Source organism: Harmonia axyridis, chromosome 6 (assembly GCF_914767665.1).
Source record: "Harmonia axyridis chromosome 6, icHarAxyr1.1, whole genome shotgun sequence".
NCBI lineage: Eukaryota > Metazoa > Arthropoda > Insecta > Coleoptera > Coccinellidae > Harmonia > Harmonia axyridis.
Window position 1 is genome coordinate 28,947,550 of NC_059506.1, and position 20,014 is coordinate 28,967,563.

The 20,014-nt window shown below is 34.0% G+C and overlaps 1 protein-coding gene and 3 non-coding genes across 5 annotated transcripts in view; all 4 read right to left on the reverse strand.

The window, feature by feature from the left end:
- Positions 1-20,014, reverse strand: part of LOC123682270 (protein jim lovell) — a 105,149-nt gene that overhangs the window by 72,369 nt on the left and 12,766 nt on the right. For both annotated transcript variants that reach the window (XM_045620814.1, XM_045620811.1), the window contains exon 2: positions 8,317-8,354. The gene's annotated coding sequence lies outside the window, so the exon portion shown is untranslated. The remainder of the gene's footprint in view (positions 1-8,316; positions 8,355-20,014) is intronic.
- Positions 1,528-1,600, reverse strand: Trnak-uuu. The gene has a single exon. It is a non-coding gene; the product is annotated as a tRNA-Lys (tRNA).
- On the reverse strand, positions 1,915-1,987 carry Trnak-uuu. The gene has a single exon. It is a non-coding gene; the product is annotated as a tRNA-Lys (tRNA).
- On the reverse strand, positions 2,302-2,374 carry Trnak-uuu. The gene has a single exon. It is a non-coding gene; the product is annotated as a tRNA-Lys (tRNA).

Below are 20,014 nucleotides of genomic sequence, written 5' to 3' on the forward strand. Positions count from 1 at the left end.
ATATTTGAAGGCTATAAGTAAAGAGGTACTTGTTACTGTCAAAAAAAAGATTGAATTGTTCCCATTCTTCTTTGGGGAACATGAACACATCTCTTGTTTCATTTTTCGAACTATTCAAATATCTAACACAAATCACAAATAAATCTGAATCTAGACAGAAACCAGGCTTAGATTCAGTGACTTGATAAAACAATCAATTTTAATCAAGTCATTGAAGGCTTGGATTGCAAATAGTACCTTCTTGGACCTAACAGTCAAACGAGTCTGAAATCTACCAAAATCTATTATGAAAAATTTATCTACCATAGATCGCCTGAAATCTACTAAAAAAGTAGATTTCTACTATAGATGGTCCGACTGCTTTTTTCCCTACTGCATGCCACTTTTTTCTTCTATTTGGTTCTTTGAAAGAGTTATTTCCTCTTATCTGTAATTCTTATTTCGTTTCGTAGTATTTTTCCTAATTCCTTATTCTCATGCTCTTTCAGTGTCTCTATTATCTTCTTTCTTTGTTTTTTTAACTATTTCCTCAATAGTTACAATTTTCGATCCTTCTCTGATTTGTTGGTTGCCATTGGACGCCAACTGCTGTTCTGATTACTGTATTTAGTGTACTTTACAACTGATCTTTATTATGTTTGTTATGTTATTACGATTGTCTTTCGTATTATAGCATGTTACTCCTGCATACGTAATGCTTGGCATTAGCACTATTCTTATTATCTTCATCTTGTTTTCTGAGGAAAGGATTGGATTGATCAGCGGGTACAGTCTACCGTGCAATTGTCTCGCCATTTTCTGTTTTTTTTTCTATCAGTTTCATTTTTTCATCTAGTATTACTCCTAGATATTTCGCTTTCTTTTTCCATTCTATCGTCTGATTTTCTATTTTGACGTTTCCTGCTTTCTCTTTCTTTACTGTTGTTCCTCCGAAGTAGATTGTAACTGTTTTCGATGTATTCACTTTGAATTTCCATTTCTTAGTCAATTATACATTGTGTCCCATGATAACCAATTATGGAAAAAGTCAGGTGATTTTATATTTCCGCATATTATGTATTGACAGATTTTTGCAGTTCCAATAGCTACCCATTTTCGTTTTTACTGAGTTTAGATTTTCAAGGTATTCTGCAAAAACGCTTCGCCTGAGCAGGGACTTGAACCCTGGACCCTTGGATTAAAAGTCCAATGCTCTACCGACTGAGCTACCCGGGCTCGTTAAAAGAGCTTTGATTCCAAAGTTTTCGCTTTTGGAAAGAACATAAATTATATCTTCTGAACAAAGGTCTTTGAAGAAAGATCAGATCCAAGAAATCTGGAAATAACAAAAAATATATGCAGAGTATTCTATTGCCTCAAATAATATAATGAATTTCGAATCAAAATGAGAGTGAATTATATCAAATTATGTCTAAAGTCAAGGGATTCCATATTTCAGCATATTATGTGTTGACCGATTGTTGCAGAATTGCTCTTCATTTTCATTTCTGCAAAGTTCGAGTCTCAAGGTATTCTGCAAAAATGTTTCGCCCGAGCAGGGACTTGAACCCTGGACCCTTGGATTAAAAGTCCAATGCTCTACCGACTGAGCTACCCGGGCTCGTTAGAAGACCGTTGATTTCAAAGCTTTCTCTCTTGGAAAGAACATAAATCTTATTCAGAACGAAGGTCTTCAAAGATAGATCAGTTCCAAGAAATAATGGAATATCACAAAAAATTTACAAAAAATCTATCTTCTCAAAAGATAATAATAATGAATTTCGAATTAACATGAGAGTGAATTATATCGAATTATGCCTAAAGTCAAGCGATTCTATATTTCAGCATATTATGTATTGACCGATTATTGAACTATTGATACCTATTTTCATTTTTGCGAATTTTTGATTCTCAAGGTACACTGCAAAAACGTTTCGCCCGAGCAGGGACTTGAACCCTGGACCCTTGGATTAAAAGTCCAATGCTCTACCGACTGAGCTACCCGGGCTCGTTAGAAGATTTATGATTTCAAAGCTTTCTGTTTTGGAAAGTACATAAATTCTATTTAAAACGAAGGTCTTTGAAGATAGATCAGTTCCAAGAAATAATGGAGCAACACAAAAAATTCCCAAAAATTCTATCTTGTTAAAAGATAATAATAATGAATTTCGAATCAAAATGAGAGTGAATTAGATCGAATTATGCCCAAAGTCAAGGGTTTCTATATTTCAGCATATTTTGTATTGACCGATTGTTGCACTATTGCTACCCATTTTCATTTTTGAAAATTTTTGATTCTCAAGGTATCCTACAAAAACGTTTCGCCCGAGCAGGGACTTGAACCCTGGACCCTTGGATTAAAAGTCCAATGCTCTACCGACTGAGCTACCCGGGCTCGTTAGAAGAGCTTCGATTTTAAAGCTTACTACAACTTATATTATATTTTCAAAACAAAGGTCTTTGAAGAATGATCAGGTCTTAAAAATATAATACAAAAACTATCCAAAATATTCTACCCCTTTTTGAGGTTAGAATGAAATTAATTCAGTCTTGAAGCAAGAAAAAAAATCACTCAACTGCTAATAAAACAATATACTATTCCTCGAACAATTCGTCTTTTCTAGTTGGTGGTTATGTGGTATTCAATATTGAAATTGTGTAGGAATTTCAACAAGAACTCTGAAATTGCCTCATTCCATACAAATTAAATATAGAGGCATGCCTATTTCGCTTAAAATTTTGGTATAAAGACACGAAAATAGGCACGAAAAAAAGGCTTAGATTGAAAGATCATCGTCAAAAAGCCTCGATTCGATCAATAAAGTGGAAATCTTGACTCGCGAATTGAGCCTTAAGGCGAATAATGAAGGATCGGAACGGCCAGTCAGCCACAGAAATAGGCATGAAAAAAGGCATTTCATTATAAGAGGTTTATCGATGCAAGTTAACCAATATATCAGAGGAAAGAGACTAATGGTTCAATTCCAATCGTAGCGCAACCAAAAAAATTGACCAGCTAATAAGGCACGCATCGAATGAATATCTCTCACAAAACAACTAGCAAAATCTCAATTACTATGTTGATGTCATGATTTTAAGGAGAATAATAATATCTAGTTCATTTTTTGCTTCTTATAGGCATGAAACTAAACTCATCCAGTTTCAATTTTTAGGCACGGTTAGTCAAAAGAAAAAATAGGCACGAAAAAGGCATTTTGTAATAAGGAGTCTATGTGAAACCCAGACCACCACACTTTTAGCGTAAAATAGCAAATATGCGATTCGGATATTGGCACAACTATAACGTATGCTCCGAATAATTATCTGCCACAGAAAAAATAGATAATAGCCCATTGGTATGCAGATACTATCATAGCTAGGAGGATGAAAGTTTTTGTCAATTTTTCGTTTCAAATAAGATTGAAGCCATTTAGATCAAAATAGGCACGAAAAAAAGGCCTTTTGTAATCGACGCAAGACTACGATTCTTCCAGCATAGAAAAGCGAGTGGCACGATTTGAACAGTGATGCAACCGATAAAGTGAGAAAACTGGTCCCGCTAATAATGCACGCATCGAATAAATATCTACCATAGAATAAAAAAAATAGCAAATAGCTCAGTTAGTAGTAGAAGATTATATTCTGTTTCTGTTAATATTTCCTTTCAAATAGGCCTGAACCTCATATGGTTTCAATTTCGCACATGGTCAGTTAGACAAAAATAGGCACGAAAAAAAGGCATTTTGTAATTGACGCAAGACTACGATTCTTCCAGTACAAAAAAGCGAATGGCACGATTCAAACAGTGACACAACCGATAAAGTGGAAAAATTGGTCCCGCTAATAACGCACGCATCGAATAACTATCTACCATAGAATAAAAAAAATAGCAAATAGCTCAGTTAGTAGTAGTAAATAATATAATAGCGAGGAGGAGAATAAGTTTCTGTTAATTTTTCGTTTCAAATAGGCCTGATCCTCATATGGTTTCAATTTCGCACACGGTCAGTTAGACAAAAATAGGCACGAAAAAAAGGCATTCTGTAATTGAAGCAAGACTACGATTCTTCCAACTTAGAAGAGCGAATGGCACGATTCGAACAGTGACGCAACCGATAAAGTGGGAAAACTTGTCCCGCTAATAACGCACGCATCGAATAAATATCAACCATAGAACAAACAAAAAATAGCAAATAGCTCAATTAGTATGCAGCGAATATGGTCGCGGAGGAGCTCGGCTAGTTCGCTCTGGCACTAATAAATCAGACGAACGATCGACGGTGGCGGAGCACAGAGAATATTACCCGGTACTACCAACAAAACACGGGCCCCTATCTCGGGTCGCCATGGTTGGCTGCTCTGCGAACGTGCTTACAAATTGTGTCCGATCGTTTTATGCATACATGAACTATTGTTTATCATTTTTCTGGGGCTTTTCTCGACCGGCTCGCCCCGGTTCGAATATGAATTATCGCTGTATATTTAACTTTCGTTGTAGAGCGTGCTTGAATTTCGATGCATCTCTGTGGTCTCTCGCTGCTGCTGCTGCTTCTATGAAAATGGATTATCTCTTTCTGTGTGTTCTCGAGTGCCGTTACAAACAACATATAATCAAGTGCCTGCTTATGCCTTGATACCATTTGATCCGATTACTTTATCTCTTGGTTGGTTTGGGTGGTTATGGGTCGTGTCGAGGAGATTCGTGATCGTCAGCTTGTAGGGCAGTGAACAGTGGTATGGAATCACTCGGAATGAGCGGCATTTTTGATGGTGTAATTGAAGAGACCATAGATATATATGATCAAATGAAGGTTTCAGAAATTTCAGTAAAATCCATAGGGTAAAAAACATTGATAGAGGGGGTATACGCAATTTTAACATGTCCCCAACATAGTTAGATTACGTTGTCGAATTGTGATATATTTTCAAATTCACAATTTCACTATATCATTATGAATGTATATTATATTGAATGAAATATATTTATTTGAGTGATTCCCGATTGAATATGCAAATATGAATATTTGGAATCCGATATTTTTCCTATTTGTCGAATTTATAATAAGCAGAATATTTATTATTTTCTGTATATACCTGCTGAAATCCAAGGTTTGGCAACTTTTGCTCTCCTAATGTCATCGTTTGTTTCACGTCGTTTGGAGAGCTTGAAGTTTGTTTTCTGAATGTCTGATATATTTAGGTATTTATTTCAATATATTTTGAATTGAATAAAACGATGATTCACTATGATACCTACATAAGAAGTGCGTTCTTTGTGGAGAAACTCTCGAATTGTGGGAAATATCGTATCAGTGATATGCTTTCATTTACGCGCGCTTCATGTCAAATTTGATTGTTCATGTTGGGGACAAAATTTGCTTACTGACATATGCTCCCTCTTTCTATGTTTATTACTCTGAGGTCAAATCACATTTTTTCAAATTTTTCGAAAATGAAAAGTTTTATCGAAAAGTTTCGAACAATAGTTGTGGAGTGCAAAATTCTAGTAAAAATGAAATATTTTTTTTAGATTGCTGCTGTATATTCAAAGTTCAATACACATTAATACGAAATATGCTGCTCATCAGTCAACATATACACTTTCGAAAATTTTGCGCTTTACTACTTTGGTTCGGAACTTTTTTTGATCAACACTCTCATTTTTGAAATCGTGATTTTATATATTTTTTGCAACCTTCCTTATTTCTAGGAGAGTAAGTACTTCTAAGTCGCTGTCATTGTCCATAATATAAATATATCCGATATTTTTTCAAGAAACTGTCAGATATTTCATAAGTTGTCAAACTATAATTATTATGGACATACATTTCCATAGCAAACAACCAGTCCAACAATAGCAATTTCTGTCAAAATCCGTTTCAATTAATCACTACAGGAAAAATAAAAAGATTATGGGAATTGTAATAATTTGCAAAAACAATATCCTTCATATAAATGTTCAACTCGGCAGCAAAGTAGATTGTCTATCTTGGCTGAATTACTAGCCTCGTTACGCTCGGCTATGAACTATCAACCGCGGCAGTTAATCTACTACTTTGCTGCCTAGTAAAACAAACAACTATTTCGTTGACTTGTCTCAAGAGTTAATTATTAGAAATGATCGACGAATTGACATTTTTTCGAGGATAATGTAGATTCAACTTCTTCCTCAATAATTTTCACCTAATAGCGATTGAAAGCAAAATCACCTCAAGTCTGGATTCGAATGAGTTATAAATCAAAATAATATCAAAACTGAAACCAGATATCAATTGTAAAATACCTTTGTTGTAATTATGACAAATAATGCAAAATATCTGATTCCCTAAAAATACCCTTAACTCTCTTTTACCAATGTTGAAATTACTCTGAAAAATAATGCACATTATTCCATTTTTCTCGGATGTACACAGTTTATCTATACTTCCATGGTACCGGTAGTTGAGTATGGATACAAAAGTAGATAGTGGATATCGAAAGGGAAAATATCTATACGGCAAAGTAAGCATATATTTTACCAAACGCTATCGAGTGTAAAATTTTTAATAATTAGTGGTATCGTCCAACATCAGTGGCGTCGATGGGGGGGCAGAGGGGCAGAGCCCTTATAAATTATTGGTGCCCCCCTGAAGTATTGCATGAACAAAAATTTACAGCATAAACTAGATGGACCTGAAAATCTTGACCCTCCTTAAAAATCCTGGTCCATCCTTAGCTCGCCCTTCTATTCTTGAAAGCTAGCGTCGCCACTGCCCAACACTAATTCAAGACAACTTTAACAAGAATGGATACTTTAGAGAACAAAAGAAATGGGTGGTTGCCCCTAACGCGATATAATAACCACTGGGCTACCATTGGTGCAATAATTGGCACTTGAAAAGAAAATGAAGATTTGGTTGAGGTAACACAGAGACAGAGCTCAACGTTGAGGCCATGTTGTAAATTGCTAAGAAATGGTGATGACTATATACTTATATTATAGGTGCTTAAATAATATCATTGTGATGAAAACACATTTTGTCATTGAAGAGCAAGAATTTGTTCGAAAAGAATTGAAGATAAGATATTCACAACAAATAGATATTATTTATTAGAAATTATTTCGAAAATCATCCAAGAGCATCAATAAGGCCAACATCAAGTCATTCTGATATAACATAACATAACATACTTTATTGATCCTGTAAAACACTACAAAAGTATAGGATAGGTCAAAGAAAAAAAAAATTACATTACAATTGCAGTTAATGCTAAGGAATCTGAAAAATACTCTCCCACCGAGTAAAACATATAAGCTTTAGTGCAATACAAAGAGTTATGAAAGCAAATAAATTTCATGACAATAAAATTCAAAACGTGCACTCTCTATCTATAGTAGATTTCGGAAGAAGTGAAAATTATTTAGCTCAATTTTTATTGCCACTGAATGATGATACTCATTTTTATAAATACATGAATATTAAACAAATGAGTTATAGCATAAGAGACGATATTGAAAAAACTTTTCGACCTGAATAATCATAGATTGCATAACTGAAACAATCATCCCTAATGATATGGAAACAGTTGAAACTAAACATTGAAAAAACTAGGAGTCATCAAAAAAGTAGATACATCTTTCCAACTACTGAACTTTTTCTATTTGATACTCCATAACTGTTATAAGAACAAGAAAACTCCTTGGAATATCATAATTACTCGTTTTCATGCTTATGTTCCTATATTAATGGGTTATGAAGAAAGAAGAAGGCAAATAATGAGTATCTGCTAATGGAAAATACAGTTTAATAATTAATTGATACATTTTTAATGTTGGCAAACATGCATTAAGTGTAAGGAATAGGCTCCATAATGATAATGTGTGTACAACTTATGATGATCTATTTATGCTGATTTATTTTTCAGTAGTCATAAAGAGCTGAAAGATGTGTCGGTTGTAAATGGATAATAATCAAGTTGGCTGGGTATATTGGAGTTTTACTTGATGAGAGGCGTTTGAAAAAGTTGTGAGAAGATGGCGTTGATCATTATTTCATTGATTTTCCATTGGAGGAAATGTTTGAGGATGATCGAATGAGGAATTGATGTCGATAAAGACGAATTATTTGTTGGGAAAACAATTTAGAGTATCATGGAGATTCCATGAAATATATTTGAGGGGAGTACTCATATATTTCCATGCCCTGCAAAGAGATTGATATTCGATATGTTTTTATTCGAACTTTTTTTAGGCTTTTATACGTTTAATTGGGCAACAGGATATTTTTGAATGAACCTATAGATTATATAGTGAAAATTTTCACTAAATATGTTGCGATGAATTAAATCAAAACTTACCTTTACCAACTTCCTCACAGTGACATCTTCGTCACCATCTGAAAAATAGAGCCAATTAATACAATTACATCACATTGTAAGGAAGATTAGACGAATCAAAAACAAGAATCAACAATACTTTGATTTGAAAAATTACTGAGTATAACATCAAACAGATATGAATCAAATTTTTTATGAACACACGTCATTCCAATATTGGTATTGAGTTACAGGATTTTAAAACCTCTAAGAGTAGTTCTAATGTCGAAATTATTTTTTGAATAGAATTGAAAAAAGATGACTTATCGAGTGATCGTCGTCCTCGATTTTATTAACAGAAAGTTGGAACATTTTATTCTTGTGACTTTACGTTTCTGTCTTTTTCTCAAGATAGAAAATTCATTTTTGTGATATTCATTCTGGTAAGTATTTAGAATTTCCAGAATGGCTTGGAATGCATATTATAAAATGCATTTTATACGATGTATGGTATAAATTATTTAATAAATATCTTTAAACTATGTTTTGTTATGTTTCCACAAATACAAAAATAGAGTTTGAATTTTCATTGAATCAATGAAACTATCTACTATTATAATTCCGTTTTGCGAGAAGTCTAGAAAATCGCAGTCTAAGGTTCCTAATACTTTTATTTTGGATAAAATTATAAACCAATAATTTTATTCAAAATAAAAGGAGTATAAACCTTTGATGACGATTTTCTCAACTTTTTGCAAAACCGAATAGTATTGATTCAATGAATACGAACGTTGAATGAACGTACCAAGTTAGTTAATCCAATGAACAAATATCATTCCGACAACGAAACCCATTCATTGGGTCAACAAACTCGTTCGTTCCAATAATAAACATCGCACATTGATTCAACGAATTCGTACGTTGAATTAACGTACAACGTTCGTAAATCCAATGAACAAATTTCATTGGGACAACGAAACTGATTCATTCGGTCGATGAATTATCATACGTTGTCGTGATGTATCATAGTAGTAATATTTACGCACATTCGGTACGCACTCCCAATGTACGATAATTCGTTAGGCCAATGGACGCGTTCATTGGGACAATTTTGATGAATAAATAAATTGTCCCAATGTGCTTTTTCATTGTATTTACGTACTCTTTTCGTTCAGTGTACTAGCGAAAATGTTCTAATTGGACACCAAATATATTTCGATTCCGAATATTTTTATCACAATGTTTCCTCAGGTAGATTAGAAAGCAAAACATTTTTGGTTATCAAACGATGTATGTAGTTTGAATTACATAAACAACCTCTATATCCGCTTTTCGAGCCAACCAGCATTATTTCACCAATTCAAGAAATAATCTAAACTGATTCACGACCTCTGAACCTGCCATAACTAGTTTATTCCTTTATATCACGTTTTGAAGAAGTGAGATCCAACGAGAGAGTAGAAGAACAAATCATTCAATCGTGACCATCTTACGTACCTTATCTCATATATGCCGTGTATAATAGAACGAGTACCAACATATAAACGTAAGGAACATGGTATATGTTCGACCGATGCTTGAATGTAGAACTATTCCTTGACCACTTCGAAAAACATTGAGATTTATTGAGCGCATTGATCTGGGCCCTTTGACAGAGGCGGAGCAGACTGGACCAATTCAATTTGATCCAACATATTTAAAATAAAATATATTCCAAATTCTGTTATCACTTTGATTTTCTCAAACAAGAGAGATTAGAAATTGGAGTTATGGCGGTAAAGGAAAATATTAGGGAATTGATTCGAATGAAGTATTTATTATTTAACCCGACGAAATGTTGTTTTTGCTTTGCTTTACAATATTCCTTTTAAGAATGGATAGGAATTAATAGTGTTTATTTTCTTTTCTTCTTCAACCAAAAAACTTTTCAGTTTGATGATACCTTGAAAACAACGAAACAAAATAAAAAAAAGAATCAGGAGGGAGTAATAAATGTTAGTTCCCATTATATTGAAATTTATAATTGTAAAGTATTCACCAAGTGGTCAATGGTTTCTTCTACACCACACACACACATAGTGGGCTATCAATAAAAAGCCATTTGAAGAGCATACTATTATGACGACCATGACCAGTCCTTAGTCGATTTAAAATACACCATACTTTCCGAGGAAGATTGAAACCTTGAACTTTCTTTGAAGGATCAACGATTAGACTTTTGTTGGAGACATTACAAGAACTCCATTCCGAACGCCAAATTTCCTTGTCACTTTCATTAGATTGAAGGAAGGTATTAATCCATAAAGGTTTGCGTGACTTTAATCTGGCACTTCTTGTATATGGGAGGTAATATTCAATAGAAAAGTAAATTATCCGAAAATTTCTTGACTGGAATCTGTCTACGAATATTAGGTGGAAGTATATATGATAGCAATAGTAACCAATGTAAAGGTGTGAATCTAAAAGTTCCACCGATAATTCAAATAGAAACGTTAAACTGTGCATCAATTATATGAACATGAGCATTATTGAACCAAACAGAACAACCTTATTCAGCAACAGACAAAACCAAGGCCAAAGCTGCTGTAAGAAGAGTGCTGGCATCAGCATCCCATCAAGAACCAGCTAATTTTTGAAGGATATTATTCCTGGTCTTCAATTCCAAACGTAAATTTTCCTAGTGGAAAAAAAATAAAAACATAAAAACGAAGATGACTCATCAGAACAATATGTTATAATATTAAATGAACCCTCTTCGACATAAATATAAATCGATTTCATATAACGATTAAATTAAATTTTGTAAAGTTATATAAGCGAAAATCCCCTTTCCCAATTAACCCGTCCGCCTCTGGGTTCTGGAAGCCTCGCATCCACATAATTCAAGTTTCTTACTTCTCTCCGTCCAAGAATTCGCCAGCTATTTTATTCAAATGCAATACTGTATTGATTAAAAACTCCGCGAGAGAAGGCACGAATGTTTTAACAACCCCTTTCAGAGTTCATGTGAACGAATTAAAATTTGTTTTTCGTCTTCTTCTTTCCACGAACCGGAGGCCCGCAAGCGCCCTCATTTGGAGAGGAGAGAATATTTCCTTAATTTCTGCCCCCTCTCCTCTCTCGCACAAAGTATTCCTGTCTATTTCCCAGGGAGTGTACGTGGGGTGGATATATCGACTGGGATTTGCATTGTTTCGTTTCTTTTGAATTCGGAAATGCCAACTGCAACCCGGAGGAATCTTCTGGGCGATGAATTGATGGGATTCATTCTGGTTCTTCGTTTATGATTATGAACATGCGGAGGCAGAAAAATTTCACCTCTTATGAATCCACGAATTGATGTTTTGTTTCGTCCTTGCTAATTTTATACCCTTGTTTTGTCGAAGCAGGAGGAATCCTCATGGACGAACAACCTTAAGAGAGGTCTCCTTCTTTTCCACTAAACCTAACCTGCTATTCTTAAGGTTTATGGCATCTATTTCTCTATAGAACTTATGACTCTTTTTATTTGTAACTCTATCTGTGTATCTTCTGTATCGAAATTGATTCCTCGCTCATCACTTGGTGGAACATAATTCCAATGGGGTGCTGATGCCAGTACTCTTCGTGCGTCCGCTTTGGCCATGGTTTTTTCTGCTGCTGAATACTGTTGTTCTGTTTAGTTCAATAGTGCTCATGTTCATGTAATTTATGCTCAACTTAACGTTTCTCTGAGAATTACTAGTGGAACTATTAGATCTACACCTTTATATGGTTTACCGTGTTATCACTTATACTTCCGCCTCATATTCGTAGACAGGTCTAAGTCAAGAAATCTTGGGAAAATTTTCATTTCCACCTGAACTTATTTCCAATTGCATCCTACCTGTCAGATACATGAACTGCCAGATTAAAGTCGTGCAAACCTTCATCCATTAGAACCTTCCTTCAATTCAATAAAAGTAACAAGGAAATTTGGTGTAGGGAATGGAGTTCTTGTAATGTCTTCAACAAAAGTCAGATTGTTGATCCTTCAGAGAAAGTTCTAGGTTTCAATATCCTTAGGAGAATTTGGTGTATTTCAAATCGTCTTAGAACTGGTCATGGTTGTTTTAATAGTATGCTCTTCAAATTGCATGATATTGAAAGCCCTCTATGTGAGTGTGATGTAGAAAAAACTTTGAATTCTTGTCCAATTTATAAATTTTATGTTAGTCTCCAAGCTATCCACTCAGTTCAAGATTCTATTTAGAATGGGTCGCTAACTTGAAATCAATATAATGGAAACTAATATCATTTACTCCTTTCTGTTTTTTTTTTGTTTTCAGATTCAATTATAAAGTCATCAACCGTTCGTGAAAAAAAAGGATGGAGAAAATTTTGTTTGGTGAAGAGGAAACCCTTCAATAAAAAAATGACAACTTATTCTGTGAATAAATACACAAATACATAATAGATACATATTGTCAAGTGTCAGTTTATTTCTTGTCACTTTTTGATATGGTTTTTAGCTGCATAGCCCCATGCTGCCAATCTATTTGTTAGTTAAGGCTTGCAATTGACTTGATCATTTTCAGTTTCGTATTTTGCTTCATTTGGATCTTTCTATAAGTGTGTAAAATTTGCTCATTGCAAATCTTGTCTTATCCACTGTATCCACTTTATTTTATATGGTTTGTCCATGTAAGTTTATTATCTATTGTTACACCTCGATACTTCACTTCATCTTCCAATTTTATCTCTTCTTCACCTATATCTTCCAAGTGCTTCTTTTAATCTCTTCTATAAGACGTCTATTTGTCGATACCTGACTATTTTTATTGTTTTTTTGGGATGTCGTATGTTGTAGAGTAAAGGTCTTAGAACTGAACCTTGAAATACTACTCCATCTACTTGTCTGTTTGTAGACACTGCATCATCTATTTCAACCTAGAAATTTCTGTTTCTTTGGTAGTTATTATTTTGCAGATTTGGATAGTATAGCCTGCCTTCTTCACCTCGTAGGCTAGTCCTTCGTTCCTTAGTCGAAGACTCCCTCAACATATAATAGCTTCTGATTTTCCTTGTTCAAATGCATTTAATAATTATTGTCCCAGAAGTGAGGTGAAAGTAATACACGAGTTTTGTGTCTGCAGAACTGCCTTGCTGGTGGATCAACATAGTCGATAGAGCTTCCTAATTGATAGATCTACAGAGCTATAAAAGTATTAAGGTCATAAAGCGACCATGATTTTCACCAATTTGTGACAAGCAGCAATGTTTGTTGAAAAATAATATTATTCACCTCTTTGACTCAGTAGTGAGGAATAATATAGCAGTCTCTGACGTATTCTTCTCCACAAAATAAGTCAAAGTAGAAAGTACATCATACACTAAGAACATCACGAAGATAAGTTGTCACAGAACTGATCCCTGAGGAACACCAATAATGATTGATTGAGGTTCATCTTACATGTATAAATTACATGATTATAACTGTATATAAAAAGTGTTTTCTCCAAAAACTGCCAAAATTAGGGCGCCTTATTTCTAGGCAAATCTTTTGGAATTTGTCGTGACAGCAAAAATCACAGGCGGCCATGGCAATATCGCACTTTGGCGGAGATCAAAGCGTAATTCCCACTCCGCCTAGCTTAATTCTTCATTAAACATTATTTTCATCGTAATAACCAAACATAACTAATTAATTGTTCAATGGAGAAGTTTTTATACTTAAAAGCGGAGAAATTGCCAGAAGGATCCTTCATGTACGTTTTACTGAATAATTTAGGCGCTCAGCCGGCACAAAGAACTGCTAATTATTTATTTTCGTGCACCAAAAGCGGGCTCCATTGGATTTTCTTCTATATCCGACGTTATTTTATTTATTAAAACCCGATATAATTTTCCGTAGTTCTTTCATTAACGATCTGACAGGGTTTGACATATAAGAAAATGATGGGGGTGGATTGATTCGAGGGCAATTTTCCACGTATTGACTGTACTAGCCTGGAAGAAATTGGAAAATTTTCATCGGACTTTTCGATTACTACTGCGGTAAGCATCATCAGAGATTTCTAGGTCGTAACACGACACTGGATTCCTCGGTGTTGGGACTAAATCCAGTAACGAATCTGTCCTCAAATAGGATTATGTCTGTCCGTATGCAACTTCCGAATGAAAGGACCTATAAACTTGAAATTTGAAGGCCGATTTGGATCTCAAAACCACCCATGTTCGTTTGAAACTACAGATTCGATCGGAACGAACATTCGGATATAGAATCGCAATTGAAGACTAGTGCGGAATATCATGCTGATCACCTTACCAGAATCGAAGAAAATCCAAGAAAATCATCGAAAAAAATCATACAATATTTGCGGTGAAAAACCGGAGTGGATTTTGGATATTAATATGAAATACCAATCTCAACCAGAAATTCAATCTGAGCACATCATCATAACTATAGAAAATATTAAAAAAGACATAGGTACCCAATAATTTCGTGATAACAAATTCAACCATGTTCCGGGAAAAATTTAGTGCTGATAGCATCATGAGAAAAGAATAATAATATGGAAATTTCAAGAAAAAACCAAATATTAAAATTCCATGGAAAATAGATAGAATATAGAAAATATAGAATAGAAGATTCAATAGGAATAAAAAACCTAATATTTCAATGAAAATCGATTACGCCTATACAGGGTGTTGCTCAACAAAAATGACAGATTCTTCGGATCATTTTAAGAAAAAAGTCCTATAAAAAAAGGCCTGTCAACACTTTGTTATCCAGATACAGGGTGATAAAGTGATTTTTTTCATTTTTTTCTCTCAAAGCACCAGTACTTCACCACATATTGAATTTGAATTTGGCATAGGTGTAACAATTTGAAGTTTTCATCATGTGCAGCTAATTTTGAATGAAAATGTACATAGTGATATTTTTTCTGGAACAGTGCCGGCTTCTTTCCTACAGAAAATTGAAACTGAAGTCCAGTACTACACGTTTTAGTTTGTTGTAGTTTTCTTTTAACTGCTACCCATTTCGAAAAAAAAACTCAAACAATTTCCTAGCAATACTGAGGATAATCCAAATTATTATAAAGATCTAATTAGTAAGCTGTTATGAATAAATTAAGAGTACAACTTTGCTTCCGCCATTTTGCAATAGCTAGCTCTAGCGGAAATGGTAGTGGAAATAAATAGATCGAAGATGTCATACAATAAGCTCAGGTATTTGTAATCATAACGCCATCGAAATATTAGTCGATTTATGTCTGTATCACCAAGTTATTTGCGATTAAACATGTCAGCTTATGAGCCAAATTCTCGTGATTTGCGGGAGGTTTCAATTATATGCTTTAATATGAAGAAATCTATGGCTGAGGCTCATCGAATGCTCTCAAATACCTATGGTGAGGCCGCTATTAGTGAAAGAATGTGCCGAGAGTGGTTTCAACGTTTCAAGAACGGTGATTTTGACGTCGAAGACTAGCATAGCGGTGAAAGAGAGAAGGTTTTCGAAGATGGAGAATTGGAGGAACTACTTGGTCAAGACTCGTGTCAAACTCAATAAGAATTGGCTGGATCATTGGGAGTGACACAACACGCCATTTCAAAACGGCTAAGAGTCATGGAACTGATTCAAATCCAAGGAAATTTGGTGCCGTAAGAGTTGAAGCCGAGAGATCTTGAACAGCCTTTGTTTGCTTGTGAACAGCTGCTTGCAAGGCAAATACGGAAGGGATTTCTGCATCGCATTGTGACTGAAGACGAAAAATGGGTACATTATGATAATCCCAAGCGCAAAAAATCATGGGAATATCCCGGCCATGCTTCCACGTCGACGACCAAACCGAATATTCACGGTTCCAAGGTCCTGCTCAGTATTCGGAGGGAAAAGCTCGGCGTAGTGTATTATGAGTTGTTAAAACCAACTGAAACAATCACAGGCGATCGTTATCGAACACAATTAATGCGTTTGAGCCGAGCATTGAAAGACAAACGGCTACAATACAACGAGAGACATGAAAAAGTGAATTTACAGCATGACAATTCCCGACCCCATGTTGCGAAAGTGGTGAAGACATACTTGGAATCGTTGAAATGGGAAATCCTACCCTACCCGGCATATTATCCAGATGTTGCTCCCTCGGACTTGCAAAATTTAATAATGGTATCATGAAGAATCATGAAAAATTCAAAAAGAATACAAAAAAAAAATAAGAAAACTCTGTCGCGAAGTCTGGAGTTTTCGAGCACTTGTTTATTCATACGCCAATGCATCACTGGACACCATACACCATATATATTCTATATATAGTTATGTGGTCTTCAAAGGTTCACGTAAATGTACGAACGCTCCAAAGATCCTGATTTCCTCATTCTTTATACGAGTGAAGGCATTTCGTAAGATTGAAGATGCTATCTATGTATGTTGAACTTAGTTTATTAGTTTATTTACATATTTCGTTGAAATAGTGTATATTTGTTCAATATCTATTGGCATATTTGTTTAATATCTATTTGCATATGTATGTTTATGTATATGTAAACTTTGATGATGAATATATATTATTATTATTATTTAAGTTCCTTGTCAAGCCTCTGTGTGTGTGTATGTTTAGTTTATAATTATTATTTATTACTTTTAATCAATATTTATCGTTATATTAGTATTTATTTATATTTTTTATATATTTCTATACGTATATTTTCATACATGCCTTTGCTGCGTTGCTAAATGAACTAAACTATGTAGAAGTTGCAGCATTTTTTCGTACTCATTTTGCATGTCCCTCTCAGCAAGGCCACTCCCTCTCCTTGTTGCACGAAAATCGGAAGAAAATATTTTTCGACGGGAACGAATCGGTATCACCAGCGCGATACCATACAAAACACACCCTTGCCGTCAAAACAACTAAAAGCAAACCACCCCGACGGGCGTCGGCACGAATTGAAACGGCTAGGTAATTGAAATTTCAACGGCAAATAAGGGCGTGATAAAAATGAATGAACGAAAATATTGGGTTCAAAGATGAGGGCTGAAATCAATACGACGTTGTAATTAAAAATACACAGAACGGATATTGTGAGCGACTTACGTTCGGGCGAGAACGTCTTCGCCACTTCCAGATCGTGATATCCGAGGCGGAGGGGTGAGGCCGGCCGTTGAAAATGTATGATATCCTCCCGAGGGAACGGAGGAATAATGAATTTCGAGGTCAAGAGATTTCAGCTTTTTTTTTAAATAAATTGAAATTTTGCTGGAGAAAGATCAAATACGAAAAATAAACATAGGGGACGTTATCGTGATTGAAAGAATATAACCAAGAGCAGTAGAATATTAGTAGAATATGATCTAAAATATAATAATATGATCTAATATATCAGAATATGATCTAACATATCAAAATACGATCTAATATATCAGAATACGGTCTATCTTAGCAGAATATTATATGAAATACCAAAAAATAACCTTACATTTTAGAATATGATCTAAAATATCATAATATGACCTAATATACTAGAATATGATCTAACATCAAAATACGATCAACATATCAGAATCCGATCTATCCTAGCAGAATATTATCTGAAATATCAAAAAAAAAACTCACATACCAGAAAATGATCTAAAATATCATAATATTATCACCTTATATATCAGAATATGATCTAACATATCAAAATATAATCTAACATATCACAATACGGTCTATCTTATAGGAATATAATCTTTCACAGATTAGAATATGACGCGATATGTCCACCCATTGCATATTGTATACACACTTCTGCAAAATATGAATTTAGCAATAAAGTTTTCCAATAACGATATGATTCGACGTATCAGAATATGATCTAACTTATTAGAAAATTATGTAACATATCATAACACGTTCTTTAACATATCAGAATGAAGTTACTTATCAGAATATGATCTAATATTTCAGAAGGTGATCTAACATTCAAGAATATGATGCATATCAGAATATAATAATAATAATAATAATAATGTTTATTTGAGAACGCTCTGTTACAAATAAACTTAATCACAGAGATAGATAATCTATCTGTGCGTGATATGATCGAATCTATTAGATTATGATCGAATGGAGCAAAATATGGGCAGAAATATCATCGTTAGTAGTAAAATATGCTTGAAAAGAAAATTATAACATAGAGATTAGCAATATATATAACCGAAGTAGGATCCATAGACGGAATAGTAAAATATGATGTGAAAAAAATAAGAAAACCACTGTATTGATGTCATTGGTTCATTGATGACCTTATTGCTTCCTTGATGACCACAAAACTATATTTTCATATGTATTTTATAAGATGTGTCATGGTTATCGATCGGTTTATCTATCTGAAAATAAAATCATCTTGAAGTTCGTCATGAGCATTCCATTGATCATTTATTGTTACTGAAATATTACGAATTTTATGACGCAATTGACATAAAATTCTGCATGAAACTGAAATTATAAATATTCACGCAGAATTTTATTTCTATCAAATCTGCTTTCACTGAAATATTGTGTTTTTCCCCTACTCAGATTGTAAAGTTAAACTTGTTAATCAACAGTTGGTGGATGATGTATATCTTTCCTCATGTAGTCATACAACTTTTTTATATATTTCTTCCATTTATCAATCACATTTCCTCTTCTTCTATTTTTCATTATCTGTAAGTACCATCAAATAGCTATGAAATCTAAAAGTAAGCCTGATTTCTCAATTGTTTGTTTAATTTTTAAATGACGAGAATTTTTATATGTACTTGACTATTTACCTGATATTCACGTCTGATTCGTTAACATCTTTTCTTTCGGTTATAAAGATAATTGATTTTATGTACCTTTTATGGTTGTTGATATTTAAATGCCAGATGGTTAAGTGTGAAATGCAAATTAAATTCAGGGAAAGACTAAGAGAAACAAACTGTCCTAGAGCTGCATTATCAGCCACCCAATCTGACTTTGGCCTCTTTCCAAGACATTTAGGTACATCTATTATTGTGGTATGGGACTTTACAGATTAAGTATACAGCGTTTATAGCAAAATTTTCAATTAGCTTTCAATAGTCATATTAAATACTCTTTTTTGATTCTCAAGGATTTCTCAGTTATCATTCACTTTTAACACATAAAAATAGCTCATTAATATCAGATCTTTGACTCGAGAAGTTGGAAAGCAAATCAATAAAGCTATTACTTAATATACCTATTGCTTTCTTCTAGTTGTAAACGAGAAAGTTGTGCTTGAATTCTTTTGCATGTAAATTGATTGAATTGCGAATAAAAACAGAATGTGGTTGAGTTCATATAATTGAAGAATATTTTTTATAGAACTACACATGAAACCACGTTCAAAGTCTTGTAACGTTTGGAGGCGTGAATAATTGCTATACATATAATATAGGTAGGTATTCAAGTTTTTTTAAGGGGTGACTAGGATCTAACAAAAATTCATTCCATTGCAGTCGATACAACGGTGGGAAGTGGGTTTTCTTTCGAAAGAGAACCCAGAGGAAGAAAGGTACTTGAATGGAACATTGATATATAGAAAACATCAGAGAAATACACCTTATACGAAACAGATAATTTTTCAATGGTACCAGTGGCGTTATGAGTTAGGTTAATAAAGTATAACCTGTAGATATAAAGGCTGTTTTTTTTCGAGGTATATAACTTTAAGTTGCCATTACTCTTCAAGATTGCGACCGATTTAACAGCTGTCAAATGATTTGTTCTCAGTTTGGTTT